Raw genomic sequence first — 23,409 nt, 5'->3', positions numbered from 1 at the left:
TCCCCACTATCATCCATGATGTCAGCGCTAAATATGACAGATGTCTGTCGCCTTAGCCACCCTACAGATAAGGAATTTTAATTTTGTATTCCCCTTCACATGACTCATTGGCCAGACTAGACTACTTTTTCTGTTCCCCCTCAACGATCACACCTAGAAGTGCAACTACATAGATTCGGGAACAAACCAGGCAAATTGCTATCTAGACTCGTTAAAGGCCCCCATACACTGCCTCACATCTTGACACTCAGAGATGGAGCTAGCCAACTTACTCAGTCACTGAGTGAAAATACCAGTATTCTGGAAGCTTACTATACTTACCTATATTCTGAAGATACCATCAATCAGGAAGCCGCCCTTTTCTTTCTGGAAGATTTGCCACTTCCCACTCTCTCGACTTCACAACTGGATACTTTGAATCGACCTCACCAGATGAAATACTTGCTACAATCAAATCTTTAGGTAATCATTAAGTCCTGGGCCCAGATCGCTATACGGCTGAGTTTTATAAAGCATCTATCAAAACACTTCTACCCAGTCTTACGTCGTTATGCAATGCAATCTGGGAGGGAAACAAATACATGCCCATGGGATCTCAGGCGCATATCAAATTGCTCGCTAAAAAGAGAAAGGACCCCACCATTCCAGGCTCCTATCGTCCGAATTCTTTGCTAAATATAGATGCCAAAATTCACTCTAAAATTATAGCATCAAGGCTGTCACCTATCCTCCTAACACTCATTCACCCCACACAGGCAGGCTTTGTCAAAGGCTGCTCAGCGACATCCAATATCCACAAACTTCTAAATGCACTTGAGTATGCCAAAACACATCCCTCAGATCAGCTGGTTATTGTGACTCTTGATGCAGAAAAAGTCTTTGACAATATCAACTTCCATTGGCTTTTCCTAGCCCTGAGGAAATTTGGCTTTTCTCGCCATATAGTGCAATTATTACGGCCATGTATACCAGCCCATCAGCGCGCATTATTACTTCAGCAGGCATGTCTGATTCCATACCCTTACATAAAGGCACCAGACAGGGCTGTCTGCTATCTCCTATTCTCAACCTTGCTCTGGAACCCCTTTCAAGGTACCTACTGAAGTCAGCCCCCTTACATGGTATCCCCATAGGCAGAGAGGAACTTTGGATGGCACTGTTTGCCATCAACATGCTCCTCTTTTCATCTAACCCTTCATCAGATTTAATCACCCTACGCTCCCTTCTGAACAAATTCCACACTTTTACAGGGTTCTGGGTTAACTATGATAAAAGCAAAGTATTACCTATTACAAAAGTTACCTTGTCACAGTTGGCCCCTCCTCTCCCTTCCCATTAGCAAAGCACCACCTGAAGATCTCTTTGAGAAATGGTTAATGGAATTTCCTGATGCTGACCTGGGCAATAAGAACTTAGAAGGCTACATAAAAATCATCAAATTTACCATCAATGAATCGTGGGGAGAATCACATTTTAAACTGGTCCATAAAGCATTTATTCCATTCCTTCCGACTAACTCAACAACTCACCCTCCATTGAGTCCACAATGCGGTCACTTCAAACCTTCATTATCCCATATATTCTGGGAATTTCCTCTGATTTCCACATTCTGGGATCAAATACCTAAATTCATACAGCGTTTAACAAGCCTAAGCATCCCAAAAATACCTCTCTTGGGGCTCTTTCACACGGGCGTTCCTTTTTTTTTGCCCGATCAGGTCCTTTTTTTTTTTTGTAACGGACACGGATGACACTTGTGTCATCCGGTCCGTATGTCCGTTTTTCATCCCATCCGTTTGCGGATGAAAAACTGACATAATGCATGTCTATGTAAATACGGATGTCTGCGGATGACACCACTGACATCCGTTTTTGCTTCAGTTCCGTTTTTTGAAAGGAAGAAAAAATAGGGTTCTCCTCCGTTCAAAAAAACTGAACTGAACTGAACTGACAAAAAACGGATGTCAGAGGATGATCATCCGATGACATCCGTATTTACATAGAGATACATTATGTCCGTTTTTCATCCGCAAACGGATGGGATGAAAAACGGACATACGGAACGCCCGTGTTAAAGAGCCCTTAATGTTATTCAATCATAGTCCAGCCAGACAAAGTTTCTCTGACCATCCAAGCAATGCCACCCCCAAATGGGTGCATCTGTGTCTCCTAGCTGCAAGGAAAATTATCCTAAAAACCTGGGCCATCTCATCCTCCCCTACAGTATGAGTGGTTAAAAAATAACTTGCAATCCTTCTTTACAGAGAAAAATTAGATACAGAGATTCTGAACTATGCTCCTACAAAAAAGTTCTTTATGAGGTGGCGCTCATACATTAAATTCACCTTCTCTCCATAGGAAACAATGGCATTAATGACATCCTTTCAATATATGGAATGATATCTTAAGGTATCTTTGACACATTCACTGGGCAAATTGAAGATCCCAGCCCCCTCATCTGCTAACTAGACCTACTTATCTATGTGACACGCACTTTTATACCATCTGTCAGACCTGTGTTCTCTTGGGGCGGACCATCCCCGCTATTCCTAGTTACTGTTTCTACTTAGAATTAGGACACTGGTGCAAGCTTACACTGGCTTACACTGGCCTGGTGACAAAACAATCAGGGTCACTGATTGGCTGTACTGGTCCAATGACAGTGTAACTCGTGTTACTATCAATCAGGTACACTGTTGCTGGCCTCACTGGAGACACTGGGACTGGTGTGGTTAGTGGTCAAGGATACTGTGGCTGGTTGGGCTTTAGTGACAATTCACATTGGTGTGGCTAGCAATCAGGGACACAGGGGATACTGTAGCTGGCTGCACTGGAGTTTTGGTGGGGAACACTTGAGTTTTGCTGAACACTGGTGTTTTGGTGGAGAACACTGGTAAAAACATAGTGTTACTGATGTAACATCTAGATTGCTGAAATGGCTCTGTTTCCTTTCACAGCAGATGCAGGAAGATATATAAATATATATATAAATGCCCTCCTGCATCCAGAATTCTTCAGTCCAGCTGTTTTTTGTACAATAGCCGGACAGGAAGCATTTAATAGGAAATCCTATACAAAACTGATATTCCAGACCGGTTAAATTACATGTTGGCGTCCTAATATCTGAGACCCCCAACAAGATTTCTCAGCATCAGTTAGTTTCTCCAAAAGGCCATCATAAAGGCTGTCATTTTCTAAAATAAATTACAGATCCTGATCAAGTTAAAATTTCTGTTACAAATGCATACCAGAAGCAAAATGCAAATTCTCCAGAACACTAACTTAAACACGTTAGAAGCAAAACAGTTATATATGCTCAGCATTTATTACTGTATATTTGTCAGGGAAATGGCCGTAGAAGACCTAGCAATATTGCAATATTGCCAATACTAGAGATAAGCGCATCCGGCGCACTCCTGTGCGCAATGGTACTCTCATAACAGATGTGGCCACTTGCTGTTGATTTCACCAAATTGCTGGATTGTCGTTAGCCTTCCTGTATTCCTGAGCCTCTGTGTGTATTCGTTGGATTTCCTGTTGTGACCCGGCTTGTTCCAGACCTGTCTGTTCTCTTCTCCTGGCGTTGACCCCTGGCTTACTCTTTCGACCTTGCACCTATTTGATCACTCATGTATGACTTTGGCTTGCATTATGGACTTTGCTACTTCTTACCTGCTTGCCTTCCCGTGTATGACCTCGGTCGAGTTCCTATTTCCGCTTCCTGCCTCTGCCTCCTGACTGATCATCTGTGTTTGACCCCTGGCCTGGCTTCTACTTCTGTTTCCTGTGTACACTGTTTGCCAAGTACATCTGGAGTTCCCCGAGAGACATCTGCCTTGCTGTGTATCCTGCAACCTCCAGCATTCACCAGGTGATCCCCGGCCCGTCTCTTCAGTACCCTTTTGGCAACCTGTGTTTCTTTGGGCATTACACCTCCTGTACCACCTTCAGGGGTGTACTGCACTTAGGTGCAAGGGAAGCCCTCTCAGCACCTTGGCCTTGGATCAGGTACTTGATAATACTCAAAGAACAGCATTTCAAATATGCAAACGCAAACATGGCCTAAAAAATTGTTAGCATATATTGAATCCCATTCACATCAGGAGCCCCCCTTACCAACTGAGTCTTTCTATACTTAAAAGTCCCCCTGTGCACCCTGTGCATTACAGTCTCCTGCACCCTCCTCAACACAACTCCTACATACAGTATACTGTAAGTCCCTGCTTCACATCAAAGTCCCCAGCCCACCCTTTACATCAGAGTCCTTAGTCCCCCTTTCATATCAGGAGCCTTCTGCCCCCTTTCAAATCATTTGTATGTGTGAAAGCACCTTCAAGGGGAGTAGCCACTGAAAAAAGTGTTTTGGATGTTTTGGATGTTTTTTTCATATTTTCCCAGGATATATACCAGACCAGTCCTATCTAGCAGCCTGTAATACTAGTAAAATTATATCCCCCCAACTTTCCTGGGATTCAACTTCTTCACTAGAGTGTGGCAGTATGGCAGATTGCAGAAGCCTAGGGGCACACTTAACCCCTGGATCTCTAATAAAGTTAACCCCTTCCCTGCCAGTGTCATTTTTACAGTAACAGTGCATTTGTATAGCACTGATTACTGTAGTAATGTCACTGGTACCCCCAAAAGTGTCAAAAATGTTAGTCAGGGGTCGGATCTGTCCGCCGCAATGTCGCAGTCCCGAAAAAAAAATCACAAATCGCCGCCATTACTAGTTAAAAAAAAAACAATAAAAATTATATAAATCTTTCCCTTAGTTAGTAAACGCAATAACTTTTGCGCAAACCAATCAAAATACGCTTATTGCAATTTTTTTTACCAAAAATATGTAGCAGAAAACAAATTGGCCTAAAATTTTAAAAAATTTAGATATTTAAATTTTTTGGGGGGGAATTTCATATAAAAAAAATTTGAAAAATATTGTTATTTTTTCAAAATTGACGCTCTTTTTTTGTTTATAGCGCAAAAAATAAAAATCACACAAGAGATCAAATACCACCAAAAGAAAGCCCTGTTTGTGGAAAAAAAAGGACGTCAATTTAATTTGGGTACAGCGTCGCAGGACCGCGCGATTGTCCGTTAAAGTGGCGCAGTGCCGAATCGCAAAATAGGTCCTGGTCTTTGAGCAGGAAAATCCTCCGGGGCTTATGTGGTTAGGATGCACCATATTACAGTAAATAATTTCACAAATCATGCAAAAACAATCAAGGAGCTCTATTGTAGGTAGTCCAAGGGCATGTACTATAAGCATTGGAAGCTGTTAAAAGGAGGGCCTATAGTGGAGTGCTCATTTAATTGCCTTGATTAGATTCAGGCGCAAGACCATTAAAACTCCTTTTACCACAACTACTTGGGTTTCTAGACATACCCAGGAAAGATAACCTCCACATTTGATGAGGCAGAGGTAGCTATGCATCTACAGCCAGGTGAGATGCCCTTCACTGACACGCCAGAGTCCAATAGCATTTAGGGAAGACCCAACTACTGTGGGGAGCACCTCAATGATTGCTACCAAAGTAAAGCAAATTCAGTAGTCCTTGGACCCCTTAACTAGTCTTTGGCTAATTTTGACATGGTATTTATCAACAAAATCAGTTTAGTTAAACAAGAACTTTAAGACCGCATTCACACTGAAGCGGCACGACTCTGTACTACTTCGGGGGCGACTTGTGAAGTCCCGTGCACCGCGACTTCGGCGCGACTTGCACGGACTTCATATAATGAATGTCTATGCAAGTCGCTCCGAGGTCGCCCCGAAGTAGTACAGGACCCTTTTTCTATGTCGGAGAGACTTGTGTTGCTCCTATTAGAACGGGTCCTGTAGCAGTCAATGGACCGCGATGGGCCGCGACTTTTCAGGCTGACAAGTTGCCTGACAAGTCGCGGCAGTGTGAATGGAGCCTAATTGTATGTACTTTAGCTTGATCAGTAATTTGTAAATATATATCTGTGTGGGTTTAAATGAGTTTATTACTTTATGGCATTTCATTTTTCAGATTTTATATCATTGACTTAAATAACGTAAAACTGATTACCATTATAATGGTGGGTAAGTGCTTTTTTGCCAGTTGTTATAGTGTGTATGCCCATTAAGGTGTGCTAGCTATGTATTCTTCTTATCTCTATGCCAAATGCTAGGAAATGGGTAATAACTATACCTGAAAGATATGTCAAAGTAATACTGATTGACTAAACTAGGAAATGAGAAAGCTTGATCTAGTGATTAATGGATAATTATATACCCTAATATGCCTGCATATACTGTATTTCAGCATGCTAAAGCCCAATTTAACTCTAAATAATCTGAATACATTAGATACATACAGGTACATCAAAGCAAAAAGGTGTAAAATGTCTTACAGTTTTCTTTCTTTCTAAGGACTCGTAAGGCGATTACATGCATACACTGGACTCCAGTGACAAGAATCAATGGTTTCTTGCTGCTGGGATGACAGGTGTTTGAAAACAGTGTTGGACACTGTACAGCTGAGAGGAGCTGTCGATGTTTACATAAATCCCTAGATGCAGACAGATGTGTCTAAGCTTGGACATCCATCTTTGAGCAAGGAAAAACGATGGATGTGCAGATACATGCAAACTGTGACAGCTCTTCTTAGCCTGTCATTAATTAGTACAAGCTTTCTTACAGGCTGAGTGGCCTCAGCAGTTTGCATATACCGGTCATCCCAGCTGCAAGAATCCACTAATAGAGGTAGGTAACCGAAATTTACTTTGACAGCAGGCAAACAAATATTTCTGGTTGTATCCAGAACAGGATGTATGTTAACTAATCAGCCATATGGCCTCTGACAGGTAATGTAAATAACATGGGTGGCCAAGGCTCATTGATACACATGGGGAGAAAAGGCTGGCCCGTATAGTCTGATGCAATAGAATAGTTACTGTATGTAAAACTTCTGAAAAAGTTAATGTTGATTTCATTAGAAAGGTGTCATAAAACACTGTGCATAGCAGTTTGTTGTGTATGGGGCTGCTTGGCGCAGACCTGTCAGGGTGCCAATGTTGACCAGTGTCCACAGTGCCTACAATGGACATGTGAGCATTAAGACTGGACCACGGAGAAATGGAAGAAAGTGTCTTGAAGCTGTTGACTTGGCTTCCAAAACCTCCAGATTTCAATTAATTTAAGTAGCTGTGGGATGTGCTGCAAAAACATGTCCGATCCATGGAATCCCTACCTCGTAACTAAGATGACTTAGAGGACCTAAAGGATGTGCTACTGATGGCTTGGTGCCAGATATAACAGCATACAATCAGAGGTCTAGTGAAGTCCATGTCTCGATGGGTCAGGGCTGTTTTGGTGGCAAAAGGAAGTCCTACTCAATATTTAGCAAGGGGACATGTTATTGTGGGTGGTCATAATATTACGGCTGATTGGTGTGTCCCAGATTCTGGCAGTTTGCTGGATATTTTTCTTTGTTCTGGATATGTGGGGGAGTGGGGGTTGTTGGAACGGCCGATTAGGTAATTATCTGAGCTGAAGCAGGTCTGGTAGTTTGGAGCTCTGTAGAAACTGTATGCAGTTTCCAGTATCCAGTAGAAATCTGTAGCCAGTTTCTGTGTATGTCAAACATAGGAGCTCTGGAGTACCTGTGTAGTAAAAGGCAGCTTTTGTTTGATGAGCAACCAAAACAACTCGGTCAGAATATAAAGACCCAGCCGGAGAGATCCCTGCACCAACATCGCTTGTGTTGATGCAGGGATCTGTGAGGTTTTTTTTTTTAATTAATTCAACCCACTGGTTGAACAAAAAAAAAAACTCAGCGTGTCTACACTGCATTTAGCTGCCCATCCCATAGATAAGTAAGTAGTCTTTATTCGTACAGGCAGTAGGTTGAACAAAAAAAAGAAAAGAAAACAAACAGACTCCATTCACATAAAATAGGTGGATGGATTAATCCTGCCCCACTCCCCCAGTGGAGACATGATTTTCTGACAGTGGGACCCAGCACTTTCAGAATACATTGATCAGCGGCTTGTCATCAATCAACTTCAACAATCAGCTTCTGTTAAACAGGAACAGCCACACACTGATCAAAATTCAGCTTGTCCTTGCTGAACTGACAACATTTTGATCTGTCTAGGGCCAGCTTTAGATGCCTGGGCAGCAGTTGATTGTTCCAGGTCTGTTAGCCAGGGACCTGTGTATTAGTCATTTGCTAAGGGAAAAGGTTTAGTTCTCTTGTTTTGTTTTTCTTTTTGCTCCAGTACATAGTGTATTTAGTTTTTGTAAATTAATTGCACTCGTTTCACCAAGATCTGTTGTTTGCTGTGCCTGTTTAAAGTCTTGTGAACTCATTCAGGGAGTCATACACAGCTAATCCTTTATAGCACCTGAACACAGGTAAATGAACAGTATGAATTATAAGATTTAAAAGTATTACATCCATTTAAAGTATATGTATTTAGATTTGTCCTGTACATGAAAGACTGTCACTGCCGGTGTGAATAAAGTCAAAACAGCCGCAGCCTGAAAAAGAAGCCTGTCCACTGTTAGCAGCTGTTGGTTAAGACCCTTGCATTCTGTGAGGAACCAGTGGTCTCATTGCAGAGACCCAACATGCTCCCTACTAAAAGATAATATTTGATCATGAAGGTGAAACCAACCATATACAAATAATAGTAGCGCAAAAATATCACAATATTAAATCATCACTAATACAGCATAAAAGATCATGCAGACCCAGGGAAAAAAAATTCTAAAATCCACTTAAAAGTCCAACAGTCCTTCAGCTGGAAGTATAGGTAAGATGATGTGTGTTCCAAATATAGAGTCCCGGTATACGTGAGATATATAAAGGGATCACCTCAATCTCCAACACCAAGTGCCAAGGATAATGCAAATATGGCAACTCACCAGAACACAATGCTTGCTCACTCTCTTGAACAGTTTTGCAGAAGTATGGACTTGTGAATTATGGGAGATGTAGTTCTGGGAGGAGAAAGGAGCATAGACTGCCTTGTAATAAGACTCTTCTCCCAGGGAGCAATGGGACTCGCAGAGCCTGCTGGGAGTGTCTTTATAAGGGGGGTGGGATCAACGCTCGCTCTCTTGCCTCAAGGACAGTGTGCTGTAAGGAAGGGGAAGAGCTGCTGTGGAGCGCAGACGAGTAGGCCGGAGGCCTGGCAGAGGACACCGGTGGCAGAGCGAGCGGTGTGTGGAAGGATCTCGGTAGTGTGACCGACCAAAAGGACGCCCGGAGAGGCCGTGAGAGTCGCCAAAGAGAGCGGGATCTTGCTGAAGGAGACCAGGGAACGGAGTTTGGGACCTTGGGTGAGAGAAATTCAGTCAAAGTTCTGACATTACGCCTAGACTGAGCCAGGGCAGGACTGCAGAGCTGTTTAGCAGAGGGCCCTATTAAACATAACGGTCGTCACAGGACACTGTAGTTCTGCATTATGCGTGGCAGGCAGAAAAGGCCCTAAGCCCTTCTCATAGTGTTAGGCTGACTGCCTATCGTAAAGTACCGGAATCTATTCATCTCTTTCATCTGTTTGGATTACAATTGCTGGTTATTGCCCTGGAATTACAGTTGATTAATCACCTTTACTGTGGATTACAAATACTTTATTTGGATTGGCTGAGGACCCCTTGCCGGTGAAGACTAGTGGGGCCTCACTTATCCAGGAGGCTCTTGCAATTCAGTGTAAAGGGAGCCCCCATTAGTATACAGAGTGCACTTAGTTATTTAGTGTAGATATAATATTCTTACTAAAGAGTTATTACGGTACAGCTATTCTTCAAGTACTATCAATCTTGAATTGTGGTCACTCTCTTTCTTACATTAAAGCACAGTGTATTTACAGCCTTAAAAGGTATTAATCCTCTAGCATATATATGTATCTATCTATATATATATATATATATATATATATATATATATATATACAGTGCCTTGCGAAAGTATTCGGCCGCCTTGAACTTTTCGACCTTTTGCCACATTTCAGGCTTCAAACATAAAGAAATAAAACTGTCATTTTTTGTGAAGAATCAACAACAGGTGGGACACAATCATGAAGTGGAACGAAATTTATTGGATATTTCAAACTTTTTTAACAAATAAAAAACTGAAAAATTGGGCGTGCAAAATTATTCAGCCCCCTTAAGTTAATACTTTGTAGCGCGACCTTTTGCTGCGATTACAGCTGTAAGTCGCTTGGGGTATGTCTCTATCAGTTTTGCACATCGAGAGACTGAAATTTTTGCCCATTCCTCCTTGAAAAACAGCTCAAGCTCAGTGAGGTTGGATGGAGAGCATTTGTGAACAGCAGTTTTCAGTTCTTTCCACAGATTCTCGATTGGATTCAGGTCTGGACTTTGACTTGGCCATTCTAACACCTGGATATGTTTATTTGTGAACCATTCCATTGTAGATTTTGCTTTATGTTTTGGATCATTGTCTTGTTGGAAGACAAATCTCCGTCCCAGTCTCAGGTCTTTTGCAGACTCCATCAGGTTTTCTTCCAGAATGGTCCTGTATTTGGCTCCATCCATCTTCCCATCAATTTTAACCATCTTCCCTGTCCCTGCTGTAGAAAAGCAGGCCCAAACCATGATGCTGCCACCACCATGTTTGACAGTGGGGATGGTGTGTTCAGGGTGATGAGCTGTGTTGCTTTTACGCCAAACATAACGTTTTGCATTGTTGCCAAAAAAGTTTGATTTTGGTTTCATCTGACCAGCGCACCTTCTTCCACATGTTTGGTGTGTCTCCCAGGTGGCTTGTGGCAAACTTTAAACGACACTTTTTATGGATATCTTTAAGAAATGGCTTTCTTCTTGCCACTCTTCCATAAAGGCAAGATTTGTGCAGTATACGACTGATTGTTGTCCTATGGACAGAGTCTCCCACCTCAGCTGTAGATCTCTGCAGTTCATCCAGAGTGATCATGGGCCTCTTGGCTGCATCTCTGATCAGTCTTCTCCTTGTATGAGCTGAAAGTTTAGAGGGACGGCCAGGTCTTCGTAGATTTGCAGTGGTCTGATACTCCTTCCATTTCAATATTATCACTTGCACAGTGCTCCTTGGGATGTTTAAAGCTTGGGAAATCGTTTTGTATCCCAATCCGGCTTTAAACTTTTCCACAACAGTATCTCGGACCTGCCTGGTGTGTTCCTTGTTCTTCATGATGCTCTCTGCGCTTTAAACTGACCTCTGAGACTATCACAGTGCAGGTGCATTTATACGGAGACTTGATTACACACAGGTGGATTCTATTTATCATCATTAGTCATTTAGGTCAACATTGGATCATTCAGAGATCCTCACTGAACTTCTGGAGAGAGTTTGCTGCACTGAAAGTAAAGAGGCTGAATAATTTTGCACGCCCAATTTTTCACTTTTTTATTTGTTAACAAAGTTTGAAATATCCAATAAATTTTGTTCCACTTCATGATTGTGTCCCACTTGTTGTTGATTTTTCACAAAAAATTACAGTTTTATATCTTTATGTTTAAAGCCTGAAATGTGGCAAAAAGTCGCAAAGTTCATGGGGGCCGAATACTTTCGCAAGGCACTGTATATGTGAGGATTGTATCTTTGATCCTGAGTGCCGAACCCTACTCAATTTATAAGTTGGGGATTCAGGATCTATACTGTTATTGATGTTCTTAATCTATTGGTCCATAGGCCTTGTTTGTGTATCCTACTAAACGCAAGTAAAAGATCAGTAAATTTGATTCTTTATTGCACCCTTTCTGTGGTCTTGATTATTTACAATGACAGAACCAATAGTGTCATGTGGGCTGGAGATCATTCAGGGCCACCAAAGTGAAGAGGATATGTCTACATTAAGCCACTCCCCCGGGAGCAGGGCTACAATATTATTTAACGCAGCACTAGGGTTTGTTTTAGTATGGCACTTCCCTAGTCACTGCTGCAGGTGGTTAGCTGTCCTGGGATCTTGTATCTGTATATATCTATGAGGGTCAGGTTGCAGTGAATACTGTAAAACCAAAGGGGAAAACCATACAGATCTGTGGCTTAACTGAGTTTATGGCATAATTGAATGTCATGGTCACAGCACTCCTGAAGGTGCTTCACCCTGACTACTCGAAAGAGAGACACCATGCCTTAGGCCCCAAGAGAGCAGATAGGCCACAAAGAGATTTGATAATAAAGCCAACCTACTAGTATAAAATTAAGGAATTCATTATGCAGGTGGCCTTTCGTCCTTTAGGAATCACAATAATATAATTCTATATATTAGGGCCTATCCCTAAAACCAATCTGGAAGCAAAGACTCCCCCAGCCCTATCTAAATATTCTCTTAAACCAATTACAATGGAACTGACAGCACAGCCAAACTTTGACTAACATCACAGAGACCTTTGCTTTTGACACCCTTGTCAGGCAATCAGAACCAGACTACAGCTCACTGGCAGAACTTTCTTTCCCCAGCCATCTATAACAGCCACTGGTGACTGACTTGACTGGCATCATCCTTTTAGAAAGACTTCCAAATGCATCCCTTGAACTACCATTTTTGGAGAAACATTGCCTTACTCTAACTGTTATGACACTTCAAAACTGCTAGCTATTTTTTGTTTCTTTTCTCCAAGCTTAATATTTGCCTTGCCACCAATTAGGTAAATCTAACCATGCATGTATTTAAATTCCCTGATGAACCGGCTGAGTTTTGATCAATGTAAGGACTAGCTGGTTGTACACAAGTCGACCTATCAAGTGACTGGTGTACAACCGGTCTGTCAGGTTTTTCCCAAGGATTAGTGCCCCCAGCTATAGCTGGCAATACTGATCATTGTATTCTGCCAGTAATGATGGCTCCCCACCAGCAGAATACAATTGCTCTGTGGGAGTGATTCCCCCATCCACATTGAATGTGTAGATGGGAGAATCAGTTTTTTTTTTTTTTTTTGTTCAACCAATGTTTGAACAAAAAAAAAAAAAAGGAAAAAAAAATCATATATGCCTTACTATACCTACTTATATATAACAAAAAGTGCAGCGCTATCAAATATGGTTTATGAAGATGATATCGAGGAGAGCAGTCCACTGGTGCAAATTATCGTGAAGCATGCACAAGATATAAACATTCAGTGCTCTTCAATGTGCTGGTAATCCTCCACCCAGTCTCATTAGCCTCTCACCTCACACTTAGCCCCTGTGTCACCAGACCGGCTAGTAAGGCATAAACTTTCTCCAAGGATATCACCAATATAGATCAGATCAGTATTCCGCTTCATCAGAAGATAAGGCTCACAGGTAACAGATCACAGGTCCATAAAGCGGGTCACAGGTCCATAGGAAAACAAAGGTCCGGACATAGTGCATTACTGCAATAAATTACTTTATTGAACATAGCATAAAATCATAAAAATTACCTTGTAAAGCACTATACAAGTGCATGTGATGAGCAGATTGTGTTACACACAGCGGTCTCGACCGCAATGGATGGCGGGTGACGTCACCGGCCCCTCCTCCTTCGCACGCATTACGTCCCATTGCGCGGAACTTCATCAGCTAATTCGTCAATTAGTTAGTAACCTAGGACTGCTCTCCTCGATATCATCTTCATAAACCATATTTGATAGCGCTGCACTTTTTGTTATATATTTGTTATTGGGACTTTTGGTTTATTGATCCTTTAGTGCATAGCAGCTTTCTATTATATTATTTTATACAGTTGCGCTGAATTTTTTATCCATTATTATTTGCTATACCTACTGACAGTGATTTGAACTAATTCACAGGCATTTCTTACAGCAACCATTACGTTACCTGACTCACTAATTGCCACAGAACTGTTCTGTAACTTTTCATATTTACCAGAGAACTTTTTATAACATACTAAGAAGATTATTGGGGTGCCATAGCATACCCAAAGGACAATATATTGAGACTCTATCAAAACAATATGTCAAGTGATTATTTATACACTGATTATTTTTAGACTGCGACCCGATTGGAGCAGGGATTAATCCCGTACAAAAGCCGTATTGCCTAAAGAAAATTCTTCAAGCTTTACATAAAATTTTATCTCAGTACCTAGATTGAGGATTCAATTTCGAAAAGACTTAAGCTAACATTGCTATCTCATTTGGAAATCCTTTAGGCAATTTATTGACAAAGGACACATACAAGCATTCAGCAAGTTACATACTAACTAGTGGATGATTCTTTCCATTCAATCCACCAACAGGACATGCCTCATGTCTAGCCCACATGTGGACATTCACTTTAATTGACCCTTAGTGACCCCAATCCATTAAGGGCTAAAATTCTTTCAACATTTTCCAGATGGCTCCTTCTTGGTGACCTCCCAAGCTCCTCATTTTACATTGATAATTTAACTTTTGAACCATGGCCCAACAAACAAGGAGGTGGACTAGACAAATCAGAGATCAGACAAGTGGAAGAAACATTAAGCCTTTTTTGTTGTATTGTCTTTGCTTTCTGACTGAAGGTTTTCCTCCCTTTTTGTAGTTTATATTATTACTGATGTTTTGACCTATTATATGTTTAGGTAAAAGAGGGCATACTATGGCCAGTTAACATAAGAATACCTTCCACACAAGACATGTTATGCCTTACCTGCCTACAGACGGCACCCATTTTAATGCAATAGGACTTCTTAGGCAATGTAGAATTTAAAAACTCTCATCATGCATTTTTTTTATATCAAAACAACTTTATTGTGTACCAAGAAAGCACAAATAATATACATCAAGAAAAAGCAGCATATAACAAGAGCCATAAACATGAACAATGATAACGTACAGATCAGAGTAAGCAATAATACAAAATAAATGAGATACAAACAAACAACTGCATCACAACCACATATAGAATGGCAAACATCCAAGAAAAGGCAGGGGAACTCTGATACAGCTGGAATCCTAGGCTACAGCACATGCTCCACTCTAAGGCTTTAAGATATACAGGTGGAAGAGGAGTTCAAACACCTATCTGTATTAACCTTATTGTATTTGCCAGCGCATCCCCTATTGACATATATAAATTTCTTATAGGGGAGAGTGTTATTAACTTCATTGATCCAGGCCGTCAGGGAAAGCATAGTCGATTGAATCCACCCTCTAGCCAGGAGTTTGCCGGCACTAAAAAGCGTTTCATGCAGGAACTTAACCGTATGCTTATCTAATTCAACATCCGAGAAGAGCCCCAGCAGGCACAGTTTGGGGTCGATTGACACAGGAGCACCCATCTGGTCATGCAGAAATTGGACAACTTGAGCCAAAAAACCTTGCACGCATGGACAGTGCCACAGTAGATGTTCAAATGTGCCGACCGACAACAAACATTTAGGGCAGTGGGGAGCACGGGTGGCATCATGCATATTTAAAACTGCTCTTAACTGGTCTTAAATGACCCCAGTACATTAAAGGTTCACATGCTCTTAATAATTTGTAGTTGCATGTGTTTTATATATACAATGTTTCTTAATCTGCACTGAGCCTTATCTTTTTTCCCATTCCTGTGGAGGAGCCTTATTCATTCCTGACAGAGGTAAGAATCACCTTCCTACACAGGCATTTTTATTCTCATTTACAGAGTCACTATTACGTATAGTACCTGCGAAATGTATCCTTGACTCCAGGAGTTTAAACTGATACATATTCTGCAAAATATTCCTTTTAATACCCATTCATGTAGCCCTTTGAAAAACCATGAACAAACGTGGCACACCATGTATCTGGCTCAATGATACCCACATGATGTACACAGCCTTAAATTTGGAACCCGAGGAACATAAACTTGGCCTATTCACTGATAATTATGATCTTAACTCTGACACAACTGTATATATCATTGTCACATTTGTTTGCTATAATGCATTCATCTGTACAAATTTCAAGTCTAGCTATAAACAATTTAAAATCATCCACACTTAATGTCTCATTCATGGCAGAAAGTTACTGCTTTACAATCAAACTTCTTGCATGACAACCAAACTACCTAGATTATCTTGGACTAAAATGAGCCCTTGGATACTCTACATTCCACCAATTATATTCTGACTTTTTGGAAGCTTAGAGGTTCAAAAAGCTCTTGGTCATGATACAATCTCTCCCAGACAGACAAAAATATATTGTATTAAAATGACAATTTTACACAAAAGTCTTTACCTTTTCTGTATCCTTCCCATTCCTATTCTCAGATAAGCCATTAATTAATTCCAAAAATCACTTAGCAGATTTTGTCTTGAATCACAAGCCACTCAGAATATTTAAATGTACTATTTACAGTCATAAACAACAAGGAGGCATCGGCCTTCCTAACCTCTACAAATATTTTCAAGCAGAGCAGATGGCCCCATTGGCAAGTCTCTTTTCACTTCACAAACCCATTATGGGTAGCATTGGAAACATTGCTCTCCAGTGAATATACTAGCAGTATCTTGATTATCCCCTGGCTCAAACTGGGATATCACTAAATATTTAAAAAAATTGAGGAATTTCTGCGCTAAGAATGTGAAAGTGATAAACCAGTGAGAAAAAAAGCTGCTGGCACTAGACCAACAGACAGTGATCCCAAGTGTATAAATAGAAAAATAGTGCAGCGCTAATATAAATGCAAAACAAATGAATAGTTGCCATACATAATGTAGAAAATAAATATAAAAAAATTAATGATAATACAAAGTGTTGTAAAGAAGTCCCATAAATAGTGAGGGTGAAAATCATGTCCAAAGAAATAACAAAGGCTTACCCAAAGTCTGTGAGGCCACTTCATTAATTTGATTGGCCGTGTTGCTCTGGTAAGCTGCCTCCCATTCTTACTGCACAGTGGTGTCCCTTGCCAGCACTTCCCTGTGGTGGTCACAAGAAGTATTTCACGGTTTTCTTGGAATTAAGCCTTTGTTTTTTCTTTGGACTTGATTTTCACCCTCACTACTTTACAACACTTTGTATTATCATTCAATTTTTTATATTTATTATCTACACTAAATATTTTAGCAAATATCCCCACACCATTTCCCCCAAGTATGGAGTCCCCAGCAGTCGTTGGATGGTGGACTTCCATTACTTTACCTTTTCCACTTAATCCTTAAGCATGGATACTGAGGGAGCTGGCCAGACATCAAAGACAAACTACAAGCACCTAATAGAGATTTTTTTTCAAATTTACACAGCTTAGACATTGAATCTCATCTTTATTATGCAACAAAACTGAGTTCACTCGGCTGACCACTTTTGAACAGCCATGTTCTCACACCCGTTTGACATCAAAACATACAGTATATTGATTCTATTTTCTATATTCAGTCCCTTGATTCATGCATACTGTAAGTTTCAAAGTGGGAAATAGACCTGAACACATCAAGGTCTAAGCAAAGGTTGCAGCAAGTTAGGCAGATTCTGGACCAAAGTGTTCAAACGCTTTCAAAGCTTGTTCACATTATAGATTTACTACTTATGTCTTTTTTGGCTGTGAAGCAAACCATAGTGCAATTTACCCCATTTTTTAGAGTTTTGAGGTAAAGTGAAGGATACGCTCCTTTTTTATTAATGAAAAGCTAACAAGTATACTAACTGACCCACATAAGCATTTCCTGAAGTAATGGAACCCCTGGATCCAATATGCTCATCCTTTACTCTCAATGAATAGTGTGACACTCCTATAAAACTGGCCTTGGTGAGATAGCATCTGGGGGGGCTCTTACACTATAACCCCTTCCCCCACCTCTCTACTCACGACAAATTCTACTAACTTGTTCTCTCTCTCCTTCCTCCTTCTTGTACCTATCATAGAACTGCTGTCACCCCCCCCCCCCCCAGGAGACTGGACAGAGTGGGTGATCAGTGGGGTGGGTGGGAGGAAATAACTAGAACCAATCTTTTGTGGCTCACCCTGAAGCAGCTGAAACGGGAAGGGGGCATTAAATGAATAAATAAATAAAGCAAAAAATAATAAATAAGCAGAAAAAAAAAAAATGTAAAAAATCAGACTAAAATTTCTAATCAGACTAAAAAAACAATATAACCAAATATGTAGCATAATTGAACCACACCCACTGTTTGCCACTGGGTAATATGTGTGCCACAGGTAGCCATTTCCCTTATAGGGACCCCAGTCCATTGCTTTGCTTAGGGGACCATAATAGTGTGAAGGTGGCATTGCTTCCCAGATCTAGGTCCAGCAAAAGTTCCAGTTCTAGTCAGTCCCAGAACCCCTCTGTGGATCTAAACTGGAGCCTAGGATTTCAGATTTCAATTTGCATTAAGGACATAACCTGCAAAAGAGCCTTTCACTGTTCTTAAATCAGGATTATAAAATCTTTGAGAAGTTTCTGAGCCCTCCAAAAGTGGTTGGTACACAACTGTTGCTTAACCACTTGCGGACCACCCACAGTACATTTACTGCGGCCGCTCTGCACCAGATTATGTACAGTACCTTCTGTAGTACATGATCTTACACTTCTGGGTCTGGGGTGCCGGTGACCCACTCCAGCCGTGATTATACATAGCAGGAGCCCAGCACTTGATGTCCACTGTCACCCACCAAGTACACAGGACACAGGCAGAATGACAATCTGCCTATGCAAACAAGTCAGATTGTAGTTTTGTCAGAGGGGAAGGTATTGATCCTGTGTTTCTGCCTTTTGCCTTTTCCTAGTCATAGCACCTCCCCCACAGTGGGTAAGCACAACCTAGGCACAAAGTTAAGCCTTTGATCACCCTTGATGTTAACCCCTACCCAGCCAGTGTCATTAGTACAGTGACAGTGCATATTTTTTTAAGCGTTGATCACTGTTTTAGTGTCACTGGTCCCCAAAAAATGTCAAAAGTATCAGTTAGGTGTCTGGTTTGTCTGCCACAATATCGCAATCCCTCAAAAAGTTGCTGATTGCCACCATTACTAGTAAAAAACACAAAGTATCCCATAGTTTGTAGACGCTATAACTTTTGTGAAAACCAATCAATATACACTTATTATTTTTTTTTTTTTTTTACTAAAAATATGTAGCAGAATACATATTGGCCTAAATTGATGAAGAAATTATAATTTTTGTATATTTTTTATTGGTTATGTTTCATAGCAGAAAGGAAAAAATATATATATATTTTTTTTTTTTAATTGTCAGCCTTTTTTGGTTTAAAGCACAAAAAATAAAAACAGCAGAGGTGATCAAATACCACCAAAAGAAAGCTCTATTTGTGGGAAAAAAGGACCACTTCTGGTCCACCCACCGCAGTTTTACGTCGGTACTTTGACATTAGGTACCGGTGTAATGGCCACAGATAGCTGCCATAACCCCTGTATTTTCTCACAGGGTGGGCTGTCCTCTTTCACATAAAAGTAGTCCCAGCGCCGGATTCGTTACGGGATCACTTTTATAGGTGGCGGGAGAGGTGCCCCTCCCCCCTCCCATTGCTTCCCAGGTCGTTTTCCCTGCTTACTGGAGCCGTCGGTAATGATCCGCTCTGTCCATGTCCCAGGCAGGAAATTGAGTGAGGGCAAGATGGCCCCCACTCGACTCTATGGCCTTCGAGTACCATAGGGACGTCATATGTCGCTTCCTCCCAACGGCCTTAAAGGGCCCATTTTATTTCTGGTGAAAAAAAATGACGTTTTTTTTTTGCTTTTAAGAGTAGATGTTAGATCTGAGGTCTTTTTGACCCCAGATCTCACATTAAAGAGGGCCTTTCCTGGTTATTTCTATTACAAGGGATGTTTACATTCCTTGTAATAGGAATAAAAGTGATCAAAAAAAAATGTTGAAGGGACATTGAAAAAAAATAAAAAATAAAAGGTAAAATAAATAAGAACATTTTTTTTTAAAGCGCCCTGTCCTACCGAGCTTGTGCGCAGAAGCAAACACATACGCAAGTCATGCTCACATATGTAACAGGTGTTCAAACCACACATGTAAGGTATCATCGCAATCGTTAGAGCAAGAGCAATAATTCTAGCCCCAGACCTCCTCTGTAACTCTAAACTGGTAACCTGTAATCTGTAGAAATTTTTAAAACGTTGCTTATGGAGATTTTTAAGTACCAATGTTTATCACCATTCCGCAGGCGTGCACAATTTTGAAGTGTGATATGTTGGGTATCTATTTACTCAGCGTAACATTATCTTTCACATTACAGAAGAAAATGGGCTAATTTACTGTTTCCTTATTGTTTAATTCCAAAAAGTGTATTTATTCCAAAAAAATTTTGTTTGTAAGACCGCTGTGCAAATACGATGTGACAGTATTGCAACAATCTCCATTTTATTCTCTAGGGTCTCTGCTGACAAAAAAATATATATAATGTTTGGGGGTTCTAAGTAATTTTCTAGCAAAAAATACTGATTTTTACCTTGTAAACAACTATTGTCCTTAAAGAGGATTTCAGCCTCCCATGAAAAAAATTAAAAGGCAACAGCTAAAAATACTGTAGCTGCTGACTTTTAAATATTAGAACTTACCTGTCCAGGATTTCTGCGATGTCGGCACCCAAAGCCAATTTTGGTATCGGCTCTCAAATGCTGCCGTCACCATTCACGGTAAGGGAACCCAGCAGAGGCCGCTGTGTCCTTAACAAAGGATGAGTATCAGCTGTCAGTGGGGTTCTCCGCTGACTGCTGAATGTAAACTAAACAATTGCCAACAATAGAAAATTAAGAAAAAAAAGTGGGGGGGGGGGTGCCCACAATCCATACCAGCCCCTTATCCGAGCAGGCAGCCCGGCAGGCAAGGAAAAGGGGGGGGGGGCAAGCGAGCCCCTCTCCTGAACCATGCCAGGCAACATGCCCTCAACATGGGGGGGGGGTGCTTTGGTTTAGGGGGGACCACCCCCAAAGCACCTTTGTCCCCATGTTGATGAGGACAAGATCCTCTTCCCCACAACCCTGGCCCGGTGGTTGTGGGGGTGCAAGTTGGGACTTATTGGAATTTGGAAGTCTACTTTAACAAGGTGGCCTCCAGATCCTTGCCCCACCATGTGAATGAGTATGGGGTACATTGTACCCCTACTCACTCACCAAAAAAGTAAATAAAAATGCAATCCTAATTAACGCTGGCCGGCATTCTTCATGATTGACGGTGGATCTACACAGGGTTTTTTTTATCCTATGTTTTTATGCACACTGTGTGGGCTGTGGTTTTCGCTCGTCGCCCCCTTTCCTGGCCTGCCTGGCTGCATGCCATTCTATTCAGCTATTAACTGGTTGTTAAGGATGTCAGCAGCCCTGCTCCTTAATGCTAAAACTACTAATCGTAGCTTACACACTGTGCAGGGCTAAATGAGCATTTTATTTTATTTTTTTACAATTTTTAGCTTCTAGTATGCATGAAGCTGTATAATTGACAAAGGGTGAAACAGCAGGAGAAAAAAGGCTGCTATCTAGGGCTTGCTTGAGAGATGTGACACGGGAGAGGGAGCGATTAGAACACTTACAACAGTCTCTATGCACAGGTACCACTAAGTAGTAGAGAAATGGGACAGGCAAAAATCACTTTAGGCTGAACTGTAGCCATTAGAAAATACTATATAATAAAAAATTAGAGTGTTGATAGATAATCATTGGATCCTCACAGGAACTGCTGCACACAGTGTCCACAAACATTGTACTGCTGCCCTGTGTGGGCTGTCAAAAGTGCAGTTGATATGATGGTGAATTCACAGGAAACAAATGCATATTTATAACATGACTGGGCAAATGTAATAAAATAAGCATGAATATAAATGAATTAGGCTAACTACAGATCAGCTAACAAAACTATCACACAACACTGCATATCACAATGGACTGCAGGTTAACTGTGTTCCTCTTTCTCACAAACATATTTTTCCAATGCAAATAAACTGCCTGGTAATTGGGCTGATGTGCAGAGATATTTTGTCAGATGCATGTGTTACAGTAACTCCAGTAACTCTAAGATACCACATACTTGTCCTCCTGGCCTAGAGGAAGAGGCAGCTGGAAATACATGAATGGTTACAATGCACTTGGCCTGTGTTTAAATGATGGCTAACATGGCTAGCTAATTACAGTAAAGGTGACAATGGTTAAAGGAGAAGCACAACCAAAAGTGTGCAGTTTGTTCTGCGCCACTGTGACATGTTTTAGCAGATAGCGGACTGAAGCCCACTGTTGACTGATGCCACAGAGCTGGAAAGAATCCCAATCATATGGTCGGAATCCACCCATATGCCTGGACCGGCAATCGACTCAGCTTCTCAGCGAGCCGCTGAGAGCCTGAGCTGGCCACTTCCACCCCCTCCACAGCCCAGCGTTCCATTGAGCGAGGGGGGACAGCGCAGAGTGCGGTGACTGACACTCATCAACTTTCTGCTGATCGGCTCCATAGCTGTGAGAACCAAGTGATCAGCGGTGTTTGATCGCTCAGCTCTCAGTGTTAGAGCCGGTGGGGGACAGATACTGCATCCACCTAGGTAAGTATGATTCAAGAAAAAACATAATTCCCATACATCTCTTTTAAGGCTTTGGGTTGGGGTTGAGATTGAGAACTCTAGCAGTACAGTAAACATTTTACCATGGTTACTGTTGAATGTAGGCTACTCAACAGAGTTGAAAATAAAGTTGGCTATGCACATGGTAATGTTTAGGCAATTTCAATGACTTGCTATTCATAGAAAATTGCAAGGAATTTCCAGAAACTAAGCAGTCTTTAACTCATGAGTTTGATCGACCACCAGATTTTGGTTGACTGTTAAGTCGAAACTAGTCAATAAATCAACAATTACAAAACAGTTTATTGAGAGATCCAATCAAAATAGGGAAAAATATCCCTCTATTTGTGGACAATTAAAAACCATCATTTGATATTTTTGAATACTTTATGATTTTGAAACAGTAAATAAACATTTGATCACTCTATGATATTGCCACCTGTTTGGTTCAAATCTGTAAAGAAAAGCGCACGCAACCTCGGGCAATAACGCTTTAATAAAGGACAATAAAACAGTACATTGGAATTGCACTCACACTTTTCCTTTAAGACAATCGCTTTACAGCATTCCAACAGGAGCTACTCGCTCCTCCCGTCCCTCCAGATGGTGACTCTGCGGTCTCCTCATCCGCGGCTGCCACCGCTGTATCCCCGCTCTCCTTCACTTCCTGTGTTGCCTGGTCACCGGATGCCGGTTCTAGTGCGCCTGCACACTATACCGATGTGATCTACGGCGCCTCAGGAGAGCCTCAGGAAAAAGCCGGAGCCACAAGTTGTACGGAGCTGCGAGGTGGGGGATTCAAGACACGGGTGCACTGCCTCTGCTGTTACTACGGACAACGCATTTTGGAGGCTGAGCCTCCTTCCTCAGGTCCCACCTTGCTTCCTGCTAACGCCCCTCCCTATATATACCCGGGATACCATCGGCCCTAATTATTTAGTTGTGTATTCTTAAAAGGGCCGGTAACCGATAATCCTTATCCACCT

General features: G+C 41.4%; 1 pseudogene across 1 annotated transcript in view; it reads left to right on the top strand.

Moving 5' to 3' along the window:
• Positions 1 to 23,409, top strand: part of LOC309554587 (mismatch repair endonuclease PMS2-like) — a 92,354-nt pseudogene that overhangs the window by 9,135 nt on the left and 59,810 nt on the right. The window contains exon 2 of the transcript in view: positions 6,012 to 6,064. The product of the transcript in view is annotated as a mismatch repair endonuclease PMS2-like (transcript). The remainder of the gene's footprint in view (positions 1 to 6,011; positions 6,065 to 23,409) is intronic.

The sequence above is a fragment of the Pelophylax lessonae genome, assembly GCF_965119305.1.
Source record: "Pelophylax lessonae genome assembly, chromosome: 4".
In the NCBI taxonomy this organism is placed as follows: domain Eukaryota; kingdom Metazoa; phylum Chordata; class Amphibia; order Anura; family Ranidae; genus Pelophylax; species Pelophylax lessonae.
Note: the sequence above shows the minus strand (reverse complement) of the source record. Positions and strands in the feature narration are given on the sequence as shown.